Raw genomic sequence first — 27,268 nt, forward strand, 5'->3', positions numbered from 1 at the left:
CACGATCTGAATTTTTTTCATCCCTATTCCACACTACCTGTGTGACCTTGGGCGAGTTCCTTAACCTGCGTTCCATGTAAAAATGGGATAACAACTGTCATGCAGGGTCATTTTAAAAAAATCAAATAATGAAACAAAGGCATTAGCTCACAATAAATGACAGCTATTTTTTTTTAAAGGCATATTGATATCACCAGTGAAAAAAGAAAAAAAAAAACATGAATACACCTAATCCGCTGAGGTGGCAAAGTCAATCCTAGATCCTGAGCGTTGACAAGAGCCTGGGGACCGTGAATCACTTCCCCAAATCTCTGCTTCTCACACTCCTTGTACCAGATTGTGACAGCTAAAAAAGTTAAAAGGAACAAATTAATCCCCAAAGGAATTTAATACCGGCCCCAAAGCTGGAGAGCCCGGAATTTCACTGGGAAAAAAAAAAATGCCATTTAAGTCGTCGGGCCTCAAAGGCTCACAATATTTATCCAGTGATCTTGATATTAGCTCCTGGGACGTCAAGCATCCGGTCAAGGTCTCACTCACATCGAGTGTGGAGAAAGGTTCCTTGGGAAATGAGAAAGCAAAGGGCCTAGCCCAGTTCCTAAGTGACAGGAAACACTGAAGTAAAATTATTTTTCTCTTCAATCCGTTCCTCAGAAAAAAAGCACACAAAAAAATGGAACGTAAAAGTGTGGCCTCGAGCGCGTGGTCGGGATTCCGGTCTCCCCCACGCCACGGCCGAGGCCAGGCCCTCAAGTCCTTCCAAGCCACCATGGAGCCTACGGGCGCCAGACCGCAGAGGTCCCCGCGGCGGGGGACCGCAGAACCCTCACGCCAAGAAGATCCCGCATTTCGGAGCCGGCCCGAGCAGCCTCTCGCCTCGCCTCGCCCGCCTCAGGCCGTGCCGTCCCTACGCCCGCCCCGTCCCTCCCGAGAACCCCGGCCGCCGACCCCACTTACAGCCTAAAGCCCAGACCCCCGCCCCGGACAAAACTCGAAGCGAAAGAACGAGCCGCAACGGGGCGCCGCCATGATGGCGTACGCAGCTCTCCCGCCGCTCCGTGCGTGAGCAATTTATGGAACGCGCGGACTACTTCTCCCAGGATGCCCTGCGGGACCGCTGGCCCGCCGCGCAGGATCTCATGGGTAATGTAGTTCTTTGCGCCGAGATTTCGGCCGTCTGGTATAATGGATGGTGTTCGCTTCTAGTCTACTGGCGAGTTCGCGGGTTCGCTGGATCAGGCGGCCACTCATTCATTCACAGTTTTAAAGTTTATATTTATTGCTGTTCGCAACTCATATTAGTTAGAGAATACAAAGATCGCTTGTCTTTTGGCTTGGCCAACGCCAGGTTACTTCAACCTTGGAAATATTTGTGTAGGGCTTCAAGGGTGCCGTGTACTTGCAAAGACATTTTACAAGTGTATCTCCAGTGAAAAGTGTTCCACATAACTTTGATCCTTTATAACGTCCTCAGTATTTGTTTTGTCTGCACCAACTCTCATACCCAAGAAAGGAAAGAGGAAAGTGTTAGTCGCTCCGTCGTGTCCAACTTTTGTGTCGGACCCTGCCTGCCTATGGACTGCAGCCCGCCAGGCTCCTCTGTCCGTAGGATTCTCCAGGCAAGAATACCAGAGTGGGTTGCCATTCCCCTCTCCAGGCGATCTTCTCAACCCAGGGGTGGAACCCGGGTCTCCTGTATTGTGGGCAGATTCTTTACTGTTTGAGCCACCAGGGAAGACCCTCATACCCAAAGGTATACTAAAAATACCTCAAAATCATGCTCTTTTGCCCACTTGAGCACGTTTGGTGGGCTCTTTTGATAGTTTTTTTTTGGCTCTTCTGGCATCTCTCCTGTCCGATCTAGCTTCCATCCAAGAATGAATGAGGCAGGCAGGGAGAAAATTATTTTGACTTAAGCTAAAGGTTTCAGAGATTGAGAACAGCAATAGTGATAGACAAAATCACAAGGCAGGAGTCGAAGTGAATGCCAGCCTGAGGGGTTTGTGTTTGGAACACAGGAGGGGCATTTCTGTGGTTGCAATGTTCAGATTGTCGGGAGGGAGAGCACTGGGGGCAGGGGACCAGCTAGCAGGCTTAAGGTCTAGCCCAGGAAACCGCAGTGGGAATTGCTGGTTCTCAGGTCTCATTTCTCTTGGCGGCCTCCTCTTCGTAACTCTCCTCCCTGGCTCTGAGGCACTCTATCCTACCATTTCTCTTACTGCCTTTTGATTGCTTCTTCTTTACTTTCGGTGCTTCATTTCCCTCTTCCTCAAATTTGAGTAAATATTCCTCAAATTCCCATTCTCAGATCAAGAATGAGCCCGGAAGATTAGCTCCTGAGGACACAAGCTCACCCTTGTGCCCAGCTCTGTCCCTGCCATCTCAACAGTGACTGGCTCATTATAGGATCTTAATGATATGCGTTAAATGAATGAATGGTTTATTAACACCACTGTCATTCCCAGGTCTTGGAGCTGTATTTGAAACTTCATCTTTTCCGCAGGAAGAAAATCATTTGTCACTCAGAGTATTGCCTGGGCAATGCTTGTTCCATGGTTCCCTCTCTTCCTGTCAAATCCTTTCTCATTAAGGCTCATCCACTTTAGGATGACAACCTTTTAGGGTGGACTGCCGCTTTATCTAGCCCATCCTGCTTGTCACTATGAGATCGTCTGAAGCTCGCCCCAAGCCTATGTTTCTTTACCAAAGAGGCTTTGGTGATTCCTTGGTATCTACTGCAGAAATTCCTCCATGGTCCAAACACTCTTCATGCTGTATTTCTTATGACTCAACTATTCTCCAGTTAAAGTGCTTCCAAATATGCCATATGCCTTCCTGCTTCTGTGACCTGAATCGTGTCCTCACTGCAAGAGACATCCACCCTCCCAGATCCTTGTCACTCCGTTCATTATAAAGTGAAAGTGAAAGTTGCTCAGTCGTGTCTGACTCTTTGCGACCTCATGGACTATATAGTCCATGGAATTCTCTAGGCCAGAATACTGGAGTGGGTAGCCTTTCTCTTCTCCAGGGTATCTTCCCAACCCAGAGATTGAACCCAGGTCTTCCTCATTGCAGGCGGATTCTTTTTCAGCTGAGCTACCAGGAAATCCCTCCTTCATTATAAGTCCATCTCAAACTCTAAATCATCCATCTGAAATTTCCATCTTAAAATTTTCAGAGCTCTCTAAACAAGGTATGACCTTCTCTTTCATCCAGGCTTCAGGATGATATGCTCCTCTCTTGTAACCCGTGTCTCTGACAAAGTCAGATTCGCTCTTTTTGTCTGTATCTCCAAGACAGAGATTGAACACGATCTTCCCTATAGCCCCTGTATCAGTCCACACTAAAAATATTAGTTGCACTTTCATTAATAACACTAACATATGGAGATCAAACCAGTCAATCCTAAAGGAAATCACCCCTGAATATTCATTGGAAGGACTGATGCTGAAGCTGAAGCTCCAATACTTTGGCCACCTGATGCAAAGAGGCAAGTCGCGTTGAAAAAGACCCTGATGCTGGGAAAGATTGAGGGCAGGAGGAGAAGGGGATGACAGAGGATGAGATGGTTGGATGCCATCACCAACTCAATGGACATGAGTTTGAGCAAGCTCTGGGAGATAGTGAAGAACATGGAAGCCTGGCCTGCTGCAGTCCATGGGGTCACAAAGAGTCAGACACGACTTAGCGACTGAACAACAATGTGGCTTTTTAGTTTATGGTGAAAATTTAAATCTTTTATTTGCTCAACAGAGAACTGAAGTTGGATCTTTAAAGCCATTGACTAGACTCTGGGCCTTAAAAGTTTCACCCAAGTGTTTTTAGCATGTAAAGTGCTGCTCAAGGAAGATTAATGATGCTTTTTAAAAGTGTGAGCATTTATTCTGTGCCAGGTAGGTGCAGAGGGTTTCCAAACACTATCTCATTTAATTCTCATAACACTCCCACGAGATGGGTAGTGATGTCATTCCCATTTTACAGATAAGGAAACTGAGGTACTGAGAGGTAAATAATTTATGCAAAGTGACACAGCAAGTAAGTCTCAAACCAAGACTTGAACCCTGGTGATCTGGCTCTAGGAGCTGTGCTCTTAACCACTGATCCTATAACAGTGAAAAGGAAAAAAAGAGTAATGAATTTTTCTTTTTTTCTTTCCCTTTCCTGAGAACAAAAAAGACTAAAAGAACCTTGAGCAGACCTGATTAGTCCTAGCTTTTACTTTAAGTGTTCCTAATTTATAATCGGTAACTAATTTGCTTTCCTCAAAACTACATCCTGCGCTTATTACCCTCTAACTCCATGCTAAATACATCCTGTCCTTCACTATGCTCTCTTCAGACACCCTTGGTAGCTTTTTGCATTTCAGAAAGGAGATTGCAGTGCAATAAACCAGAAGCAAACAGACCCAGTTACCGGGCTACCTAATAGCAGTTATGACTGTTTTTGAGACAATGCAAGAAGAAAAAGAATGCAACATTCCATTGATATATGATCCCTCAGATTCCTCATGGCGGGGTGCAGTTCTTGAGGTGCTAAAGTGCTGTGTTTCCCCCTCGGTCAGCTGAGGGAGGGACCTGGGTGAGAGAAGATGAGTTTTTAGTCCATGGATTGGGGACCACCAGGTTGAGTTGTGTGTGTTCAGTAGCTAAGTTCTGTCTGACTTTTTGACTCCCTGGACTGCAGCACACCAGGCTTCCTTCTCCTTCACTATCTCCTGGAGTTTGCTCAAACTCATGTCCACTGAGTCAGTGATGCCATCTCATTCTCTGTCACCCTCTTCTCCTTTTGCCTTCAATCTTTCCCAGCATCAGGGTCTTTTCCGATGAGTTGGCTTTTCCCATCAGGTAGCCACAGTATAGGAGCTTCCAATGAGTATTCAGGGTTGATCTCCTTTAGGATTGACTGGTTTGATCTCCTGGCAGTCCAAGGGACTCTCTCTTTCTGCATAGTTTTCTCCAGCACCACAGTTTGAAAGGTTAGCTGACCTTAAAACTCTAACCCTAAGCTTCCTGATTCTGAGCCTGATGGAAGTTTCTCTCCTGCTGTCCACGTTCCCCTTGGTGCTGCCCATGGGCATCGTGAGCAGGGCCTGCTGATGCAGGCATCACACCCAGAGGCCCACCCCAGCCAGAAGTCCCCCAGAAATCCCACAGATGTCTGGGGACTTGCTTCTGAAAGCATTAATTGTTTGGGGCCAACTATTCTGAGGCTCATGGTTACTTTTGCACATTCTTTGGGATTTTTTGCCACAAATGGTTGAAGGGAGGGAAAAAACCAGGATTCTGGCCTGAAAAACTTGCAGTTTTATTTATCGGTATTCTTTGTTTCCCTGTGTATGCTGTGTTACTTAATATATTTACTATATTGATCTCTACCCAATACTGTAAGCCAGAATCTTTCATACTGAAGGTTATGTCTTATTAGTGAGTTACAAAATCTATTCAGAGGGGGTTGTAATCAGCATTTAAAAAGAGAGAGAAAAGACTCCCTTGGTGATCCAGCGGTTAAGAATCTGACTGCCAATCCAGGCCATGTGGGTTTGATCCTTGGTCCAGGAAGGATCCACATGCCCCGGAGCAACTGGAGCAGCTGATCCTGGGAGCCACAGCTATAGAAGCTGCCTGCAAGCCGTGCCTAGTGCAGTCTGCGCACCTAGAGCCAGTGCCCCGCAGCAAGAGAAGCCCCCTCAGTGAGAAGCCCTTGCCCGGTAATGAAAAGTAACCCCCACTCGCCGCAACCAGAGAAAGTCCACACGCGGCCATATATTAATTAATTTTTAAAAAGAGAAATGTAGAAGAGATAGGATTGGATTGGATTAAAAAAATCAGAGTATAAGAGTAAAGGTTGTTATGTTGAACTTTTGTTTCTGGCACATAGTTGCACAGTTGTGTAGAGTAGTTCTCCCTTATCTGGGAAGTATTCGTTCCAAGATCCCCAGGGGATGCCTAATGCCGTAGATAGCATAAAATCCTAAACGACATTCTTTCCTCTGCGTACGTATCTATGATAAAGTTTATTTATAAACGAGGCACAGTTAGAGAATATCCAAATGGTCAGCATCACTACTCTGGCACTTTGGAGCCATTATTACATAAGGGTTATTTGAAAACAAACACTGCAGGACAACAGTGGTGTGTATCTGATAACCCAAGTTGGCTGCTAAGTGACTAATGGGCAGGTAGTGTATACATGTGTGTACAGCACGGATTCTCTGACCAAACAGATGATTTACCTCCTGGGCAGGACAGAGTGGGTCGATATAAGATTTTATCACGCTGCTCAGATCGGCGTGCGATTGAAAACTTAGGAATTGTTTATTTCTGAAATTTTCCATCTAATATTTTCAGACTGAAAACTCAGAAAGCAGACCCACAGGTAAATGGGGACTTCTGTTCTGAGTCTCAGTGTTTATGTAAATATCACTGGGGGTCCTGACCCAAGTTGTTTAAGAGTCACTGTCTTCAACCACCTATAGACCATGCAGCAGCCTCTGCAACCCAGTCAAACAAACTTTGCCGACTATGGGCTCCAAGTAGGGAAGACAAGACTATTTTGGATTACCCACCAGGTTCTTCTGTCCATAGGATTCTCCAGGCAAGAATACTGGAGTGGGTTGCTGAAGGAAAGCTACACGGCTCAAAATAGCCTGGTATTAAAACTCCCCTCCAGGTCCTCCCCACCATTCTACACAGAATAAAGAACTTTCTCCCCTGAAGAAAGGAATGGGCGTTAAGATTGATTACGTTCAGCTCCCAGCAGATCCCAGTTTCTGACCAAGTGTAGAGCTTCTATTCATATTAATTTCTTCATGCCTAACAGCTTTATTGAGGTAAAATGGCCCATGATGAAGTGCGCAAACGTGGCACACAGAACTTGAGGAGTCTGTGGGGTTGCAAAGGAGTCATTTGTGACTTAGAGACTCACCACCACCACCACCAGCAGGCATACAGGAGAGGCTCAGGCAAACAAAGTTTATTATACTTACAGGTCCTAGAGATAGGGCCACGACACCCCATACAGGGCCACATGGAGAAGCACCAGGTTTGGTCAGGAGGCCGTGGCCATTATTGGAGTTTTCGTGGAAAGACGAGACAAACAGATTAGGACTGGCAAATCTGAATGATTTTTACAGGCTCTATGTTATAGGGGTGGTCTCTGGTTGCCTGGTCCCTGTTCCTAGGATGGTGAAGGCTGAGGAATGTTGCCACCTATGGCTCTGGGTTGGTTAATTTCCGCATATCAAAGGCATGCTCCCAGCTGGGCCTTATGCTGTCTGAGAATTGACAAGCCCACGGAGGGGTAGTTTCTCCTCAGCCAGAAGGGTTTTCAAGATGTCCAAACATCATAATATACAGAAAATTAAAAATACAGGAAGCATTGTATGTAGATAGGGTAGAGCATCCCCAGAAAGAGGGAACAAGGCATGGCTTTCTTGACATAAGAAAAGCCATTTTGAGCCTTAAGCCTGGCTACAATGTTTGTCTCACTTGAACAGGTCTCAGTAATTAATGTGTGTATTAGTTGCTCAGTCATGTCTGACTCTTTGCAACCCCATGGGCTGTAGCCCACCAGGTTCTTCTGTCCATAGGATTCTCCAGGCAAGAATACTGGAGTGGGTTGCTGAAGGAAAGCTACACGGCTCAAAATAGCCTGGTATTAAAACTCCCCTCCAGGTCCTCCCCACCATTCTACACAGAATAAAGAACTTTCTCCCCTGAAGAAAGGAATGGGCGTTAAGATTGATTACGTTCAGCTCCCAGCAGATCCCAGTTTCTGACCAGTCTCAGGAATTCCTTGCCCCAGTTGTTGAAAGCTAACTAATCAAAAATAATCATGAGGAAAAACAGACCCCCTCAAAACGATATATCTCCACATATATATGTTTTCTATATATACCTACTCTCTGCTTGACTTAGCGCAGCAGCTCACTGATCTGACTGCTGCCCCTTCTGGCCTCATTAAAAGTGATGTGCTCCTGTAAGGTGCCGGTCTCCTTCTTTCTCTGAACCTCGCCTTCTCTAGTTCCTTTACCTTACATTTTTGGTGTCAAAACCCAGAAGGTTGAGGTTCCTTCTCATTCTCATTCTCCATGGCCAGCTCTTCGGAGCATGGAAACCTGCTGAGCTCACTTTCCCGCCAGGGCTTAAGACCTCCTCAAGAGGACACCCTGCACCTTCGTGAGCGGTACAAGCTCTGTGTAAGGGCTTTATTGGTTTTCCACGTACCCCGAGGAATATTGGCCTCTTTCTCTCTTTCTCTCTTCTCTCCACTCTCTTTTTCGTGAGACCGACCAACTCCAAGACAGTGGCCTTTTGCCATTCAACCTCCCTCCATCCACCATGAATTCTCACCTGACCCAGTAGCCCAGGTAAGCTTGGATGGTACTTTAGGGTGCCATAGACTATCGTCCTTTCCGGGTTCCTGGGGAACCCTCCGGCCAAAAGGCCCTCTGAGGAAGTACTTGGAGGACGCCCCCTCCCTCCTTCAGAGTTTCTCTCTCTCCTTTTGCCCGGTAGAAGGATTAGGTGATGACTTTTTCTCTTGACTGGACAGTCGCTAGCCATTTGCTATGGGGTCAAGCCAATCCATCCCATGGGACTCTCCCTCGGCCTGAGTAAAATGAAACCTCAAACCTCTACTCTTGAAAGATCTCTAGGTTCATAAATTTGAGTCACTTTGTACTCAAATTTGGCCTCAATACAAATTGGATAACCAAAACCGCTGGCCTGGGTTCAGGACTTTTGGTTTCAATATTTTATCAGATCTCAGTAACTTCCTCAGATGGAACGGCAAATGGTCCGAAGTCCCCTATATTCAAGCCTTCTGGGACCTTAGAAGCCGTCCTTCTCTCTGCAAGGACTGTGCTAACTATCAAATCCTCCTCTGTTCTTTCTCCCCCTCCACCACAAAAGAATCCAAATCTAAAGCCCCTAAAAGGACCTCTAAACCCTCAGCCCCCGATTTCGACCCAGCAGATGAGCCTCCTCCCTACCACCCCAGGAGATGAGGCTTCCGGAGACAAAACCCCACCCTCTAACCCTTCCTTCTCCAAACAGGCAAGTGATGACCCCAAAACCCCAAAAGAGATTTTCACCCCCCACCCCCGCCATCGACTAGGATCCAAGGCAAACACATGTTTCCTCTCAGAGAGATAGAGGGACCAGAGGGCCCTACACTGGTTCATGTGCCTTTCTCAATTTCTGATATGAGCTGAACTGAAGAAAAATTGGGATCTTTTTCAGAAAATCCTACTAGATATAGGAAGGAATTCCCCCGCCTTACACAAGCATATTGTTTAACCTGGAATGATCTTTATTACATCTTAAACACCATTTTAACCCCTGATGAAAAGGAACGGATATGGCAGGCAGCCCAAACTCATGCTGATCAGCTCCACAACCAAGACAGGGCTAATCCAGTGGCCGGTGATGCAGTTCCTTTAACTGAGCCACGATGGACATATCAAGCCGGCAATGCCAGCCTCCAGTACCTACATCATATGATCACCTGTTTATTAGAAGGAATGCCAAAGAGCTCTCACATTCATGTTAACTACAATAAGATTTTGGAAGTGACTCAAGAAAAGGATGAAAATCCTGCTCTTTTTCTTTCACAGCTTACTGAGGCAATCCAGAAATACACAAACCTAGTTATATCCACCCCCTCCCGACTCCTATACTTACACATCCAGTTCGTAAGTCAGTCAGCCCCTGATTTTTGCCGAAAACTATGTCAGTTAGAAAAGCGCCCCGAAACCCCTCACCGAGATCTGCTAGAAATAGCTTTTAAAGTTTTCAATAATAGGGAGGAAGAAGCGAAAAAGGAAAAAGAAAAAGAAAGAAAGGCCAAATAGGCTTTATTCGCTGCTGCTACCCAAGGAAAAAATTCAACTCCTTTGGCCCGCCAACCTCAGCCCACCTGTATGGGACCTAACCCTCCGGGCTCCTGCTTCAGATGTAACCAAACGGGACACTGGGCTAAGTCCTGCCCAAACCCCTGGCCACCCACCAAACCCTGCCCCACCTTCAAACAATGGGGCCACTGGAAAATGGATTGTCCTCAGACACTACCCACCAAATCTTGGGGTCCACCCCAGACCCAACAACAATGGACTGGGAACCAGACTCAGGGGGGCCCTGGCACCCCAGACCATGGTTCCTCGGATGAGGTGAGAGATAATCCAATTGTGCCTGAGTTATTCCAGTGCCAGAGCTCAAGCTCCAGACCACAAGTCCGTCCCATACGGACAGACTCAGAGCTGCGGGTAATTGGCACGTGGCCGGACACAAAGTCTTGTTCTTAATAGACACTGGACCAGCCTTTTCACTTTTAACTTCCTTTAAGGGCCCCCTCCAACTTTCAGGAGTGGCCATCGAAGGGATCTCAGGCATCCCTTTTTATCCCAAAATAACCCCTCCTCTCCTTTGTTCCTTTGGCAAAACAACACTAGCACATTCTTTTATAGTAGTTCCTCAGTGCCCAATGGCATTGATGGGATGTGATATTCTGGCTAACCTACAAATTTCTATAAACCTCCCATTTTTAGATCTCATATCAATTCTTTGCATCCAAATGGCACCCTAACCCTTGGGCAGTCCTTACTCCCAAAACCTGCGCCCTGATTTTCCCCTGATAGATTCTCAGATTTGGGACACTGAAGCCCCATGAGTAGCTTGACACCATTCGCCCTGTACAGGTTTTTCTTAAAAATCCCTCTCAAGTCATAAGCCAATCTCAGTATACCTTGACCACAAAATCCCGACAAGGACTTAAACCAATAATCTCCCGACTGCTCAAAGCTGGCCTTTTGCGGCCTATCTGTTCTCCTCATAATACTCCAATCAGTTCAGTTCAGTTCAGTTCAGTTGCACAGTCATGTCTGACTCTTTGCGACCCCATGAACCACAGCACTCCAGGCCTCCTGGTCCATCAACAACTCCCGGAGTCTACCCAAACCCACTTCCATTGAGTCAGTGATGCCATCCAGCCATCTCATCCTCTGTTGTCCCCTTCTCCTCCTGCCCCCAATCCTTCCCAGCATCAGGGTCTTTTCCAATAAGTCAACTCTTCACATGACGTGGCCAAAGTATTGGAGTTTCAGCTTCAACATCAGTCCTTCCAATGAACACCCAGGACTGATCTTCTTTAGGATGGACTGGTTGGATCTCCTTGCAGTCCAAGGGACTCTCAAGAGTCTTCTCCAACACCACAGTTCAAAAACATCAATTCTTCTGTGCTCAGCTTTCTTCACAGTCCAACTCTCACATCCATACATGACCACTGGGAAAACCATAGCCTTGACTAAATGCACCTTTGTTGGCAAAGTAATGTCTCTGCTTTTCAATATGCTATCTAGGTTGGTCATAACCTTCCTTCCAAGGAGTAAGCGTCTTTTAATTTCATGGCTGCAATCACCATCAGCAGTGATCATGGAGCCCCAAAAAATAAAGTTTACACTGTTTCCACTGTTTCCCCATCTATTTGCCATGAAGTGATGGGACCAGATGCCATGATCTTAGTTTTCTGAATGTTGAGCTTTAAGCCCACTTTTTCACTCTCTTCTTTCACTTTCATCAAGAGGCTCTTTAGTTCTTCTTTGCTTTCTGCCATAAGGGTGGTGTCATCTGCATATCTAAGGTTATTGATATTTCTCCCAGCAATCTTGATTCCAGCTTGTGCTTCTTCCAGCCCAGCGTTTCTCGTGATGTACTCTGCATATAAGTTAAATAAGCAGGGTGACAATATACAGCCTTGACGTACTTCTTTCCCTATTTGGAACCAGTCTGTTGTTCCATGTCCAGTTCTAATGGTTGCTTCCTGACCTGCATACAGGTTTCTCAAGAGACAGGTCAGATGGTCTGGTATTCCCATCTCTTTCAGAATTTTCCACAGTTTACTGTGATCCACACAGTGAAAGGCTTTGGCATAGTCAATGAAGCAGAAGTAGATGTTTTTCTGGAACTCTCTTGCTTTTTCAATGATCCAGCAGATGTTGGCAATTTGATCTCTGGTTCCTCTGTCTTTTCTAAAACCAGCTTGAACATCTGGAAGTTCATGGTTCACATATTGCTGAAGCCTGGCTTGGAGAATTTTGAGCATTACTTTACTAGTGTATGAGATGAGTGCAATTGTGTGGTAGTTTGAGCATTCTTTGGCATTGCCTTTCTTAGGGATTGGGATGAAAACTGACTTTTTCTAGTCCTGTGGCCACTGCTGAGTTTTCCAGATTTCCTGGCATATCGAGTGCAGCACTTTCACAGCATCATCTTTGAGGATTTGAAATAGCTCAGCTGGAATTCCATCACCTCCACTAGCTTTGTTGGTAGTGATGCTTCCTAAGGCTCACTTGACTTCACATTCCAGGATGTCTGGCTCTAGCTGAATGATGACACCATTGTGATTATCTAGCAGTCAAAAAAGGATCCCACTCCTGGCATCTACTCCAAGGTCTTCACAAGATCAATGAGGCCATAATACCCATACACCCCATGGTCACTAATTGTTGAGGTCCTTTAATGGACTGGAACCTATGGTGGTACAGAGTCGATGATAAGAAAGTAAAAGAAACAAAGAGGCTGATACTCCCTGGTTTACTCAGAAAACCAATAAAACCCTAAGACAAAGGATTTGCACTGCTTATGTAGGCTCAGGGCGCCCTCTTGAGGAAGTCTTGAAAGCCTGGGCAAGTAAGTAAACTCGGCAGGCCTCTACGCTCCAAAGAATTAGCCTGAAGGAGAGAGAGAGAGAGAGAGAGATGAAGAAAGACATGGGGACCCAAGCTTTGATGGAACAAAGGTGTTTTATTCAACATAGTGTGGGTATATATACTGTCTTACAAGGTAGCTTTTTCAGCAAAGATAAGGATCAAAAATCTTACAAAATATCAAGGAAACATAAGGCTAGAATTCATGTCAAAGAGAGAGGGTTGCAAATAATCACTTTCCATATCAGAAAGGAAGAGGGTCATAAATAGTTACTTTTCACCGTATGGAAAAGCTAATGAAGGAAATACATGCATTCCTCAGTCCCTGGGAGCAGCTTGCCAGCTCCTCTTAATCCTTGAATATTCAAGGATTAATAAGGAACAGAGGAATCCTGACAGATCAAAAAACAGCACACAGGAAGCCTCCTGTTAAATGCTCCCTAACAATTCCCCCTATTTTATTATATTTGTAAAAAAGGTCCTGACCATTTGAGTTTGTTTAGTATAAACCATTCTTATAGAAAGGCAATGATAAACAGCAAATATAATCACCAAGACAATCACCAAAGTTACAGTTCCAGACCCAATGCTGTGAATAATACTTTGAAACCAACCTCGTGGGTCTAGCCCAAATAATTGATCAGCTAGTTGTACAGCTAAAGTTTCTAAATTAGTGGAAGAAGGCAGACGTTTAGAAAAGGTATCAAAGATTTCTTTTTGCAGTAATTTTACATTCAGAGAGGCATTATCATGTATGTTTAATAAATGAAATTTAATTTGTTCGCAGTTGTAGGCACTATGATTAAATTGAACAGGAGTAACACAAAACTGAGTAAGACAAGTATGTAGTTTGCAATTAGCAGAAGTTACAGAACGTAAAGACTTATTAAATTGTAAGTTTCCTATGGCTATAATGAAAGGAAGTGGGACACAGGCCTGTATAAAATAGGATTGATTATAGTGAAAGAAATAGTTACTAAAACCACGGCTGGTCCCTGTGAAATGTCCGGTCCAAGTCTCAAGTTCTTCAGTGCTTGCAGCAAGTTTCCAGATGTCCCATTGTTCCAGATGTCCCATTGTTTATCGAGGACGATTTGAGGGTGAAGTGGGGAGATTTCTCCGTCAAGCCACCCAAGAAGTCCTTTGTCATGGTAATGCTCCATCATATTGTCGGTAACCTTCCATGTGACTTGAGTAGCATAGTCACACACAGTGCTGTTAATATCATCTGATCAGTTATATAACCACTTACCATGGGCTCTCCAATCGACAATAGTATGATTAGCCATAAATATTAATTTTCCTGATTTGGCTTGACATTTGTCCCAACGAACAGGGAACTCTTTGCATAATGTTCTTTGTTCTTTCCCTAAAGTCTCCATAGTATAAACATGGCTCACAAAGAAAAGGCTGTAAACAATCCAAGCAACATCTGAAAGTCCTTTTTGGGAGGCAGGGCGAAAGCCCAAGTTTGTCAGCTAACATTTATGCATAGTTCTGCTGGGCCCATGCACAAAGGAAGGCGTTCATAACCTAGAGAAATATTAATTAATTTCCCTTCTTCTTCAGAGTGTGAGGACCCTTTAATGCTCCAGGGAAAAGGCATATGTATAGGGTCATTAGTAGAAACAGTCCATCCTCTCTCCATCCATTCTACCACCTGTAGTAAAGAGGGGTTGGGTATGATTAATTAGTTCGGCTTGGGCAGAGGGGAAGCACAGGCAAGCAGATTGAGCATTGCCAGGAAAATGTATTCAGGATTCCGCGGCACTCCTTGTTGAAAGACCAAATTTTCAGCTTGATTAGTAAGGGTTTTTATTTGTCCCCAAGTGTGGAAATCATAAGGTTGATGCCCCCAAGCACAGTGCTTCCTGAAGATCTTTAGAGCCCCCATGGCCCGTTTTGGAATTTCTTCCTCCTGGGGTTTTTGCTGTTTCGTCTCTGTTTTGAAGGCTGGGGGCCTCCTTGGGTCAAATCTTCCGAAGAGGAAGCCATGTGAGTTTGTTGGATCCATCTGGGGAAATACAAGCATACCCGTTTCCCTGTAAGATTAGTTTCCCAGATTTCCATTGTTTCGTTAACCCGTCTTGGTACCAAATGGACAGAGGAAGAGAAGTGTCCTTCAATTCCTCAAAATGTTTTTCTGCTCTTGTTAAGATATCTCCCTGTGGTAAGTTTAAAAAATTTAGAACAAATAAAGCTGTATTAACAATAGTTATAGGTTTAGAAAATATCTTATGTTGGAATCTGGTAAAGTCTGCTTTAGATAAGGAAGACAGTAGTGTTCCTGTGTATTCTCCCTTTTTAAATTTTTTTATTTGCAATTTTAGTGTGTGATGTGCTTGTTTGACTATGTCTTGTGCCTGTGGATTATAAGGAATACCTGTAATATGTTTAACAGAAAATGATTGTAAAAATTGTTCAAAGTGTCTAGAAATATAGGCAGGACCATTGTCCGTTTTAATAGAACTAGGAATTCCCATTGCAGCAAAACAAGCTAGGAAGTGAGTTATAACACGTTGTGCAGCTTCACTGTGAAGAGATGTGGCCCAAATAAAAGAAGAATTGGTTTCGATACAGATACGTAAGAAAGAAGAGGGAGAAAGTTCAGGGCAATGAGTCACATCCATTTGCCATAGTTCATTAGGTTGCAAACTGCGAGGATTAATACCTAGTGCAATGGGTTGAAGATGTAAAGGCCTCCAAGCGGAACAATTATTAATAATTTCTTTAGCCTGGTGGTGTGGGATTTTCCATAGCTGGTGTAAGGAGCCAGCATTGTTGTGCAAAAGAGCATGCTGTTCCTCCGGAGTAGCAAAAGAAATAAGTTTATCAGCTTGTTCATTACCACGAGTCACAGAGCAGAGTGTGCTCGAATATGGGTAATATAAATGGGAGAAGTGCAGTTTATAATAATGGATTACAGTTCGAAAAAAAGTTGTTGAACAATAGGTTGATTGGAGTTTATGATGGAGGTTTCTATATTTTTTAATATAAAAACTGAATATAAGGAATCAGAGACTACATTAATGGGGTAAGGATGTAGACAAATAACTTGAATAAGAGCATACAATTCATTTTGTTGAGCAGAATGAAATTTAGTATAAAAGACTTTATATTCTTTAAGAGACCAGAATGAAGCTTTGGCGTTTTTAGTCCCATCTATATAAAAGACCTCAGCTTGTGGTATAGGCTGTGAGCTGATAACACAGGAAACAATAAATTCAGTGTTTTTGAAGAAATTCCATAGCTTACCAGAAGGATAAAGAAATGAAATTTCTCCAAAATATTCCAGAAAAACTATTTGGAAATTGGTAGAAGTTTGTAATGCATTCTCAAATTGAGATTTATTGGTATTACAATTTTATGAGGATCAAAGCCAATTAGAGTTTTAGTCCTATTTCTACCATTGATAATGATTAGAGCAATTAAATCAAGGTAGGGTGTAAGTGACTTTATTCCCCTAAAACGGGTATAGATCCATTCTATTGGGTGTTCTTTTTGGGCAAGAAGTCCTGTGGGAGAATGGAGAGAGGGAGTATAAATAATTCTAGAGGTAAATCTAGTCTGATGTGAGTAAGAAACTGTTTTTGTAATTCATTTGGCACTAAATAGAGTTCCTCTCGTGCCTCTTGAGAAAGTGAACGATGGCTATTTAAATCAGGATCTCCTTTTAAAGTGTTAAATAGGTTATTCAGTTGATAATTAGCAATGCCTAAAGAAGGTCTAATCCAATTTATATCACCTAAGAGCTTTTGAAAATCATTTAAGGTTGATAATTTATCAGTATGGATTTGAGTTAGTTGGGGAGTAACATGTTGTCGATTAACAACAAACCCCAAGTAATAGTAAGGTGTAGAGGTTTGAATTTTTCAGGGTCAATGATTAATTCAGAGTTTTTTAAGCACAATTGAGCTATGTCAAGCATGTGTTGAGTTTCTAAGATAGATGGAGCTGAAAACAATATATCATCCATATAGTGAATAACAAGAAAGTTAGGAAATTGTGCTCTCACAGGCTCAAGAACTTTAGCTACGTAGTACTGACACGTGGTGGGAGAATTCAACATCCCTTGGGGCAGCACAGTCCACTGGTATGTTTACGAGGCCTGATATGATTAGGATAAGGGAGAGAGAAGGCGAATCTCTCTTGGTCTAAAGGGTGCAGAGGTATATTAAAAAAGCAATCCTGTAAATCAATAATAATAATGTGCCAATTTTGAGGAATGATGGTAGGTGATGGGATTCCTGGTTTCAATGCACCCATAGGTTTCACAGATGCATTAACTTTTCTAAGGTCTGTTAGGAGACACCATTTGTTAGATTTCTTTTTTATAACAAAAATAGGAGAGTTCCAAGGAGAACAAGATTCCTCAATATATTTTAATTCTAGCTGTGTATCTATAAGTTCTTTAGCCGCCTGTAATTTCTCTTTTGTGAGGGGCCACTGCTCTGTCCAAATAGGCTCGTCATTCTTCCAAGTTATTTTAATAATTGCATTGTTTGTTAAATGAGCAGTGGCCCCTAGGAAAAATGTGGAATGTAAATTTGAGCCTGCCATTGCATAAGTAAGTCTCTTCCTATTAAATTAAGGGGTGCATCTATCTCATAAGGTTTTAATGTTGCAGGTGGGCCTTCTGGTCCCTCACATGGATATATTTGAGTACTTTGGTAAATCTCTTGTACTTTAGTTTGAGAAATTCCTGCATTTTGGCAACAAATTTTTTGTATAGGCCAGGATTTAGGCCATAAATGTTTGGAAATAATAGTAATATCAGATCCAGTGTCAAGGAGACCAGAAAATTTTTTACCATTAATTTTGATATTTATATTCAGTCGGGCAAATTCAGATATTAATGATGTCCACAAGGATTGTTTTTGATCCGTACTGCCGAATCCGCCCATCCATACATCTTTAGAGGAGTTAGTAGAAATAGAGGGTAAAAGAAGTAATTGAGCAATTTTGTCCCCCTTTTTGAATTACCATAAAATCTGAGATGACATCATAATTTGAATTTCTCCTATATAATCTGAATCAATTACTCCAGGGTGAACAGTAATTCCTTTAGAAGTCAAACTAGGTTGGCCAAGTAAAAGATCGAAAGTTTGTGGGGGCAGGGGTCCAAAAAGTCTGATAGGTATTCTAGAGGGGACTGCTTGAGGGTAAAGGAGAAAGTCATTTTGGGCTGCTATATCAACGGCAGCACTGCCGGATGTTGAGGGTTTGAGGGAAAAGATGGAATTTGCCCCAAGTTTTTGTTGAACGGGACCTGGGGGGTCCCCTGCTTGGAGTTTCTCGGAATAGGTTTTCCTTCAATATCAAATTTAGATTTACAATCTTTGGCCCAATGCATTCCTCTACGGCAGTGAGGGCAGATTTTGGGAGGTTTTTTATTAGCCTTCTTAGGGCAGTCCCTTTTTAAATGGTTTTTATCTCCACATGTAAAACATCCATTTCCCTTTTTAAGGGCGGCAACCATTGTTTCAGCTAGCATTTGCATCTTTTGAGTTTCTGATCCTAGATTGCGACAAGCCTTCAAATAATCTATAATAGTCCCTGTCTCTCGAATAGGAGCTATAGCCTTTTGACATTCCTGATTTGCATTTTCATAAACAAGTAGTTTCTCGAGTTGTCTTTTAGCTTCTTCTCCGATTACAGTACGGTAAATAGCAGTTTCTAATCTAGCTAAAAATCAGCATACGTTTCATTAGATCCTTGGAATATTTTAGTGTAGCTACCTGTAGGCTCCCCTTGAGGAGTAATTCGATCCCAAGCCTCAAGGGCCACTGTTTTTAATTGCAACAAAGGAGGACACTGTATTTGAGCTTCTATAGCGTCAAATTGTCCTGTACCAGTTAGCATCTCAAAAGTAATTTGATTTTGGGGAGCGCCAGCTCAAACATTTCTGTTAGCATGATCTCTGGCTATATCATCAAACCACATTATCCATTGAAGATATTCTCCTCGTTTAAGGAGAGCCTTTATTAAAGTTCGCCAATCATGGGGAATAAAATTTCCAATAGAGGATGTTATAGAATTTAGAAGTACTTTAGTAAAAGGTGAATGTGGGCAGTACATAGTTATAGCCTTTTTTATTTGTTGCATGTGATAAAAGTTAATAGCCTCATAATGAGGTATTATGTGCCCTTGAGTGTCAGGATTTCTTAAAACTGGAAAGGCGGAAAAACCATCAGTTTCAGAGACCTGCGATTGCGGAGCCAGCAATTCAGAAAGCCTCTGTCGTGAAAGAGAGTGGGTAGGTAGCAAATTTCTACAATTAAGAGTATGTGGTAAAAACTCATCATTGTTATTCAGAAAGGTGTTGTCAATTTTAATGTCAAAAGGTGTCTTAAGGGAGTCGTTGCCAGAATCATTCAGCTCAGTTCAGTTCAGTTCAGTTGCTCTGTTGTGTCCGACTCTCTGTGACCCCATGAATTGCAGCATGCCAGGCCTCTCTGTACATCACCAACTCCCGGAGTCTACCCAAACCCATGTCCATCGAGTCAGCGATGCCATCCAACCATCTCATCCTCTGTCGTCCCCTTCTCCTCCTGCCCCTAATCCTACCCAGCATTAGGGTCTTTTCCAATGAGTCAACTCTTCACATGAGGTGGCCAAAGTATTGGAGTTTCAGCTTCAACATCAGTCCTTCCAATGAACACCCAGGATTGATCTCCTTTAGGATGGAATGATTGGATCTCCTTGCAGTCCAAGGGACTCTCAAGAGTCTTCTCCAACACCACAGTTCAAAAGCATCAATTCTGTGGCACTCAGCTTTCTTCACCGTCCAACTCTCACATCCATACATGACCACTGGAAAAACCATAGCCTTGACTAGACGGACTTTTGTTGGCAAAGTAATGTCTCTGCTTTTAAATATGCTATCTAGGTTGGCCATAACCTTCCTTCCAAGGAGTAAGTGTCTTTTAATTTCATGGCTGCAATCACCATCAGCAGTGATTTTGGAGCCCCCAAAAATAAGTCTGACACTGTTTCCACTGTTTCTCCATCTATTTCCCATGAAGCGATGGGACCAGATGCCATGATCTTAGTTTTCTGAACATTGAGCTTCAAGCCAACTTTTTCACTCTCCTCTTTCACTTTCGTCAAGAGGCTCTTCAGTTCTTCACTTTCTGCCATAAGGGTGGTGTCATCTGCGTATCTGAGGTTATTGATATTTCTCCCGGCAATCTTGATTCCAGCTTGTGTTTCTTCTAGCCCAGCATTTCTCATGATGTACTCTGCATATAAGTTAAATAAGCAGGGTGACAATATACAGCCTTGATGTACTCCTTTTCCTATTTGGAACCAGTCTGTTGTACTATGTCCAGTTCTAACTGTTGCTTCCTGACCTGCATACAGGTTTCTCAAGAGACGGGTCAGATGGTCTGGTATTCCCATCTCTTTCAGAATTTTCCTAGCGAAGGAGAGACTTCTGGATTTGCACCTGCTGGCAGAGGAGGAGTGCTTGGAGCAACCGGGGCAGGGTTCGTAGGAAAATTCTGAAATATTTTATGTTATTCTAATTGGGCCTTTTGTAAGTTTTCATCATTTAATTCATATTCATGTAATAAGTGTTCTGCCTGCTGCTGAATATCAGGAGGGCCAGAATTACCTTGAAATGGCAGAATCACAGTTTTAATAAGAGCCCATAAGGGCCAGAAATTTATTGGAATATTTTTTCCCTGTCTAGCTGCTCGTTCAACATTCTCTTTGACCCGGTGCCAAATTTCTAAATCAAAACTGCCTTCATCAGGGAACCAAGGGTTACATTCAACCACTGTTTGAAGGCACGCCTCTATTTGCTGGAGTGAAACCGAAAGTCCCTGAACTTTAAACAAGTGATGAAGTAAAGTAGAAAAGTGAAGGGGCTTTCCAGCCATTATACCCATGTCTTTAGTACTTACCAGCCTCAATAGGCTTCCGAGTCACTCCGCCCAAAGTGCCACATGTACCAGGCCCCTGTTCTGGGCGCCACTTGTTGAGGTCCTTTAATGGACTGGAACCTGGTGGTATGGAGTCAAAGATAAGAAATTAAAAGAAACAAAGAGGCTGATACTCCCTGGTTTACTCAGAAAACCAATAAAACCCTAAGACAAAGGATTTGCACTGCTTATGTAGGCTCAGGGCGCCCTCTTGAGGAGGTCTTGAAAGCCTGGGCAAGTAAGTAAGCTCAGCGGGCCTCTACGCTCCAAAGAATTAGCCTGAAGGAGGGGGAGAGAGAGAGAGAGAGAGAGAGAGAGATGAAGAAAGACACGGGGATCCAAGCTCTGATGGAACAAAGGTGTTTTATTCAACATAGTGTGGGTATATATACTGTCTTACAAGGTAGCTTTTTCAGCAAAGATAAGGATCAAAAAAATCTTACAAATTATCAAGGAAACATAAGGCTAGAATTCATGTCAAAGAGAGAGGGTTGCAAATAATCACTTTCCATATCAGAAAGGAAGAGGGTCATAAATAGTTACTTTTCACCTTATGGAAAGCCAACGAAGGAAATGCATGCATTCCTCAGTCCCCAGGAGCGGCTTGCCAGCTCCTCTTAATCTTTGAATATTCAAGGATTAATAAGGAAAAGAGGAATCCTGACAGATCAAAAAACAGCACACAGGAAGCCTCCTGTTAAATGCTCCCTAACAACTAATCCTTACCCCCTTCTCGCATATATTCCCCCTGACACAATCTACTTCATGGTATTAGACCTCAAAGATGCTTTCTTGACCATACCTCTACACCACTCTTCACAGCCCTTATTTGCCTTCACCTGGACGGACCCAGACACATATCAGTCTCAACAATTAACTTGGACCGTTTCACCACAAAGGTTTAAAGAGAGCCCTCATTTTTTCAGTCAAGCCCTCTAAAGAGACCTACAAACTTTAGATTTAGGCTCTACTACGTTACTCCAGTATGTAGCTGATTTATTGTTATGTAGTTCCTCTCACCATAACTGCCTAGTCCACACTGCGACAATATTATATGCCCTAGACAACTGGGGCTACAGAGTCTCGCTCTCCAAACACAAATTGCTTCCACCACCGTCAATTACATGGGATTGCTTCTCACTCCCACATCCAAAATAATTCAGCTCAAAGAATTTGAGCCTTGACACAGACCCCCGGGCCCCAAGCTAAGGGGGAACTTCTTTCTCTATTAGGTCTATTAAGCTTCTTCCAAATATGGGTCCCAAATTTTGCCCTCCACGCAAAACCTCTCTACCAAGCTACTCAAGGAAACTTAGATGAATGCTTATTGGCCCCCACCTCTCTCCACACCCCAATACAGACTCTTGTCAAACATTTACTACAGGCCTCTTCTCTTTACTTGCCTGATTACACCAAGCATTTTTTCCTTTTTGTACATTTTCGACAAGGACATGCCTTAGGGATTCTGTGCCAGAAACAAGGGGACATATGGGGACCTCTAACTTATTTATTCAAACAACTTGATCTCTTCACGCTCGGATGGCCACCTTGTCTCCAGGCCTTAGCTGCAACCACCCTCTTAATACCTGAGGCCCAAAAACTAACCCAAAATGCTTCTCTAAATGTATGCTCTCCTCATTCCTTCAAAGATTTACTCTCACATCAGGCTTTCCTTTCTCTGCCCCCTGCTTGACTACAAATCCTCCACACACACCTCCTTGACCCATCCCTTTCTTTCATGCCTTGTAAACCTCTTAATCCTGCTAGTTTACTCCCCACACCAGATCCAGAAACAGAACACCTATCTTACGACTGTGTTCAGACCTTAGATGACACTTAATCCCTTTGAACATATAACCAATCAGCCCTTTACTGACCCCAAAGTCCCATCCTGGTTCATAGATGGCAGTGCTAAGAGACAAGCCCCATTTGGGGCTGGATATGCTATAGTCCAGGGACAGCCCGACAAAGTTATCCCCACTGCCTCATCAAGTCAGCCACACTCCCAGCTCACACATCCTCACAGCAGGCTGAACTGATAGCTCTTACACAAGCTTTGACCCTAGCCAAAGACCAAAAGGTAAACATTTACACTGACTCCAAATATGTCTATAACATATTACATTCTAACATTATAATCTGGAGGGAGAGGGGATTCCTGACTCAGAAGGATACACCTATTCTCAATGCTTCCATTATTTCTGAATTCCTCTATGCGGCTCAGCTCCCAAAACAACCTGCTGTAATACATTGCTGGGGATATCAGCGATATGGTCTATCTCCTTTTATAACAATATAGCAGATCACGAAGCCGCCTCTGTTAGTTCTGTCTTTACTATAGCCCAGATTGACGAGCCTAACATCCACACATTACTTTCATATTTACATTTCCTTTTCCACCCCTCTGCAAAAGTACTTAAGACTTTCCTTTAGACCTTTATTGAGGTGACTAAGGACAATGTGACTTATTTAAATAATCTGACCCAAATTTGTACCACTTGTCTAACATTCGCCCCCCTCCTTTTCCCACCCACCAAATTTGCGGACATCTTCCCGCACAAGACTGGCAGGTAGATTTCACCCACATGCCACCCATTAAAAGTGTTAAATTCCTCCTAGTCTTCATAGATACATTTTCTGGATGTATTGAAACTTTCCCGACTACTAACAAACGAGCTCCTACTGTGGCTCGCCTTATTCTTACTGAAATCCTCCCCAGGCTTGGAATGCCTTCCTCCGTCCAGTCTGACAACAGGCCCAAGTTCACATCCAAAATCACCCAAAATATTGCACGAGCCCTTCAAATTCCTTGGAAGTTTCACATTCCTTATCATCCCCGGTCCTCCGGTAAGGTTGAGAGAGCCAACTGAGGCCTAAAAGAAACTGACCAAATTAACAATCGAACTTCATCAAGATTGGACTAAACTCCTCCCTTTAGCCCTTTTAAAGGTCCAGGCCTTACCAAAAAATCCTCTAAATATCAGTCCATTTGAGGCCATGTACAGGAGGCCCATAGTACCTTTAGGACTGCGCCTGCCCCATGACAGCCCGAAAATGCCATCCCATCTTCCTTTTCCCTTACTTGCCCAGATACAAGATGCCCTTTGGCAACATATGGAAAACCTACTCCCTCGACCACATCCCAATCTCCCATGCCCATCCATCCCTCCAAATAGGAGACAAAGTCTGTATGACAGTTCAGTCCCACTCAGGTCTAACCCCAAAATGGCAAGGACCCTACATGGTTATTCTGCTGACCCCTACTGCTGCAAAATTAAAAGAAATCACCCCCTGGGTCCACATTAGTCTACCAAAAAAGGTTATGCAGCCCAATGATGAGAATGCTTACCAGACTAATCCTTGTCAAGTTTCTCACACAGGCCCCACAACTCTAAAATTCTCATGGCTTCCACTGGCCCCAACTGACGACAGATGAGCCTATTGGTTTCGTGGCTACGATTATTTCTGGAACAACTCCTGGCAGATATCTGTGTCGAGAGTCCTCAAGGATCCACATTCAAACACATTGAAGATTACATCTTTACCTTGTGGCGACAGGGAACCTTTTATAACTTTTACCCTCTTGAAATCTAATTCTTCTCCATAGTAGTCTATCTTATAGTCACTTCCCTAAATGTTGGTTAATATCTTCTGTCTTTCCTCTGACCCAGGAACTCTTTCAAAACCCTAACCTCAACTACCTATTCCAGACCCTTAATTTAACCCGTACTCTCCTCAATGCTTCTAACCCACAACTGGCTAAAGACTGTTAGATATGTCTGGGAGACATATCTGGAATCTCTGGGAGATACAGCCCCCCCTACATCCATCCTTGATTTGACCACTGGTAACATATCCGTACACCACTCATACCATGGGGAGCCTTTATTCATCTCATATTTTAAATATCTTCACACTAATGATCAAATCTGGAATTCAGACAAACTCTTAGAATGTTTACTCACTGACCTTCCCTCCCACAACAGAAAACCTCCAATAGGAGGCCCTATCGCTGAGAGTAACATAAAACCAACTCCTTTTTGCATATCTAGAAATTTCCTGAAACAGTTCATATGACCAACCCATGGACATAATCCCTAAACCCATACCTCCACTTCACTGTTTGCCACTGGAAAAGCTGTATATAATGTTTCTGGTCCTACAGGACACTCTTTTACCTTTACAGGATGGTTTCCCTCAGCATACTCCTCCACTTCTCCCATCATTGGGGCCACCTTAGCGGTGTCCCTAACTGTTCTTGAATGAACAATCAACACTCCCCCTCCCCGCGCCCCCAACTCCTCTTTGCCATCGACTTCAGCTGTTGTATTGTGACACCTGGCCTGTTTTTCTTGTGCGGGGCATTTACATACATCTATTTACCTACTAACTGGACCAGAACCTGCACCCTGATACACTCCTGTCCAAACATTTTTATAGCCCCCAATGATCAACCCCTACCTATTCCTCTCATTCACAAGTGAATGAAACGAGCCGTTCATCTCATTCCCCTCTTAGTGGGACTAGGAATAGTGGCTGGAATTGGAACAGGAACTGCCGGCCTAACTACCTCCATCCAAAACTACCAGGCACTATCTAAAGACCTATCAGACAGCCTCCAGGAAATAGCCCAAGGTCTAATAACTATCCAAAATCAACTCGATTCCTTGGCGGCCGTAGTGTTACAAAATAGAAAGGGATTAGATCTACTAACTGCAGAAAAAGGAGGTTTATGCCTTTTTCTGGACAAATCCTGCTGCTTCTATGCCAACCAGCTGGGTGTTGTCCAGGAAGCTGCAAAAAACCTTACAGACCGAGCCTCTCGAATCAGCAAGAGATTAAGCAACTCCTGGCAGTCATGGTTGACAGATTGGAACTGGATGCCTTGGGTTTTGCTCCTTCTCGAACCATTCATATTTATTACCCTCCTATTCACATTTGGACCTTGTTTGTTTAATCTTTTCCAGGGATTCCTCCAGAACCAAATCCAAGCCATTTCTCAAGATCAAGTCAAGACTGTTCTGCTCAAGACCCTGGCAGCTAGGATAGAAAATCAACACTACAGGCCTTAGACTTCCTTCCTCCCAGAACAGACCCCCACCCCCGACCCTCATTTACCAGCACGAAGAAGCCCCGAACATTGACAACTCCTATCCCTCTTTCTCTTTTTATATATTCCTTAGGGTCTGGAATGAAGGAAAGCTACACGGCTCAAAATAGCCTGGTATTAAAACTCCCCTCCAGGTCCTCCCCACCATTCTACACAGAATAAAGAACTTTCTCCCCCGAAGAAAAGAATGGACATTAAGATTGATTACGTTCAGCTCCCAGCCGATCTGTTTCCGACTGGTCTCAGGAATTCCTTGCCCCAGTTGTTGAAAGCTAACTAATCAAAAATAATCATGAGGAAAAACAGACCCCCTCAAAACGGTGTATCTCCACATGTATATGTTTTCTATATATACCTACTCTCTTCTTGACTTAGCGCAGCAGCTCACTGATCTGACTGCTGCCCCTTCTGGCCTCATTAAAGGTGATGTGCTCCTGTAAAGTGCCGGTCTCCTTCTTTCTCTGAACCTCGCCTTCTCTAGTTCCTTTACCTTACAGTTGCCATTCCCTTCTCCAGGGATCTTCCCAACCCAGGGACTGAACCTGGTTCTTGTACACTGCAAGCAGATTCTTTACTGTCTGAGCCATCGGGGAAGCCCTGATTAACAAACACATGATTATTGACAGCCCAGTAATTAATAAACACTTGATTAACAGGAGACAAAGTAATATGTTTTCTGTTCAGTTCAGTTCAGTCACTCAGTCGTGTCTGACTCTTTGTGACCTCATGAACTGCAGCATGCCAGGCCTCCCTGTCCATCACCAACTTCCAGAGTTTACCCAAACCCATGTCCATTGAGTCAGTGATGCCATCCAACCATCTCATCCTCTGTTGTCCCCTTCTCCTCCTGCCCTCAATCTTTCCAAGCATCAGGGTCTTTTCCAATGAGTCAACTCTTCACATCAGGTGGCCAAAGTATTGGAATTTCAGCTTCAACATCAGTCCCTCCAATGAACACCGAGGACTGATTTCCCCTAGGATGGACTGGTTGGATCTCCTTGCAGTCCAAGGGACTCTCAAGAGTCTTCCCAACACCACAGTTAAAAAGCATCAATTCTTCTGCACTCAGCTTTCTTTAGAGTCCAACTCTCACATCCATACATGACTACTGGAAAAACCACAGCCTTGACTATATGGACCTTTGTTGGGAAAGTAATGTCTCTGCTTTTTAATATGCTGTCTAGCTTGGCCATAACTTTCCTTCCAAGGAGTAAGCACCTTTTAATTTCATGGCTGCAATCACCATCAGCAGTGATTTTGGAGCCCAAAAATAAAGTCTCTCACTGTTTCCACTGTTTCCCCATCTATTTGCCATGAAGTGATGGGACCGGATGCCATGATCTTAGTTTTCTGAATGTTGAGCTTTAAGCCAACTTTTTCACTCTTCTCTTTCACTTTCATCAAGAAGCTCTTTAGTTCTTCACTTTCTGCCATATGGGTGGTGTTAACTACATATCTGAGGTTATTGATATTTCTCCCAGCAGTCTTGATTCCAGCTTGTGCTTCATCCAGCCCAGTGTTTCTCATGAT

At 43.6% G+C, this 27,268-nt stretch overlaps 1 protein-coding gene and 1 long non-coding RNA gene across 47 annotated transcripts in view; one reads left to right on the top strand and one right to left on the bottom strand.

The window, feature by feature from the left end:
- USP40 (ubiquitin specific peptidase 40) overlaps nucleotides 1–1,068 on the bottom strand; it is an 83,241-nt gene extending 82,173 nt beyond the window's left edge. For 43 of the 46 annotated variants that reach the window (XR_014053902.1, XR_014053900.1, XR_014053905.1 and 40 more), the window contains exon 1: nucleotides 958–1,068. The gene's annotated coding sequence lies outside the window, so the exon portion shown is untranslated. Of the gene's footprint in view, nucleotides 1–228; nucleotides 347–957 lie in introns of those variants that run through there. The other 3 variants (XM_081491041.1, XM_081491034.1, XM_081491028.1) reach the window with 1 other exon arrangement.
- Nucleotides 180–26,179, top strand: LOC145506421 (uncharacterized). Its single transcript, XR_014053908.1, has 3 exons — nucleotides 180–1,143; nucleotides 20,114–20,190; nucleotides 25,596–26,179. It is a non-coding gene; the product is annotated as an uncharacterized LOC145506421 (long non-coding RNA).
- Nucleotides 26,180–27,268: the final 1,089 nt, after the last annotated feature.

This window comes from Giraffa tippelskirchi, chromosome 5 (genome assembly GCF_054371585.1).
Source record: "Giraffa tippelskirchi isolate mGirTip1 chromosome 5, T2T-mGirTip1v1.2.pri, whole genome shotgun sequence".
Lineage (NCBI taxonomy): Eukaryota > Metazoa > Chordata > Mammalia > Artiodactyla > Giraffidae > Giraffa > Giraffa tippelskirchi.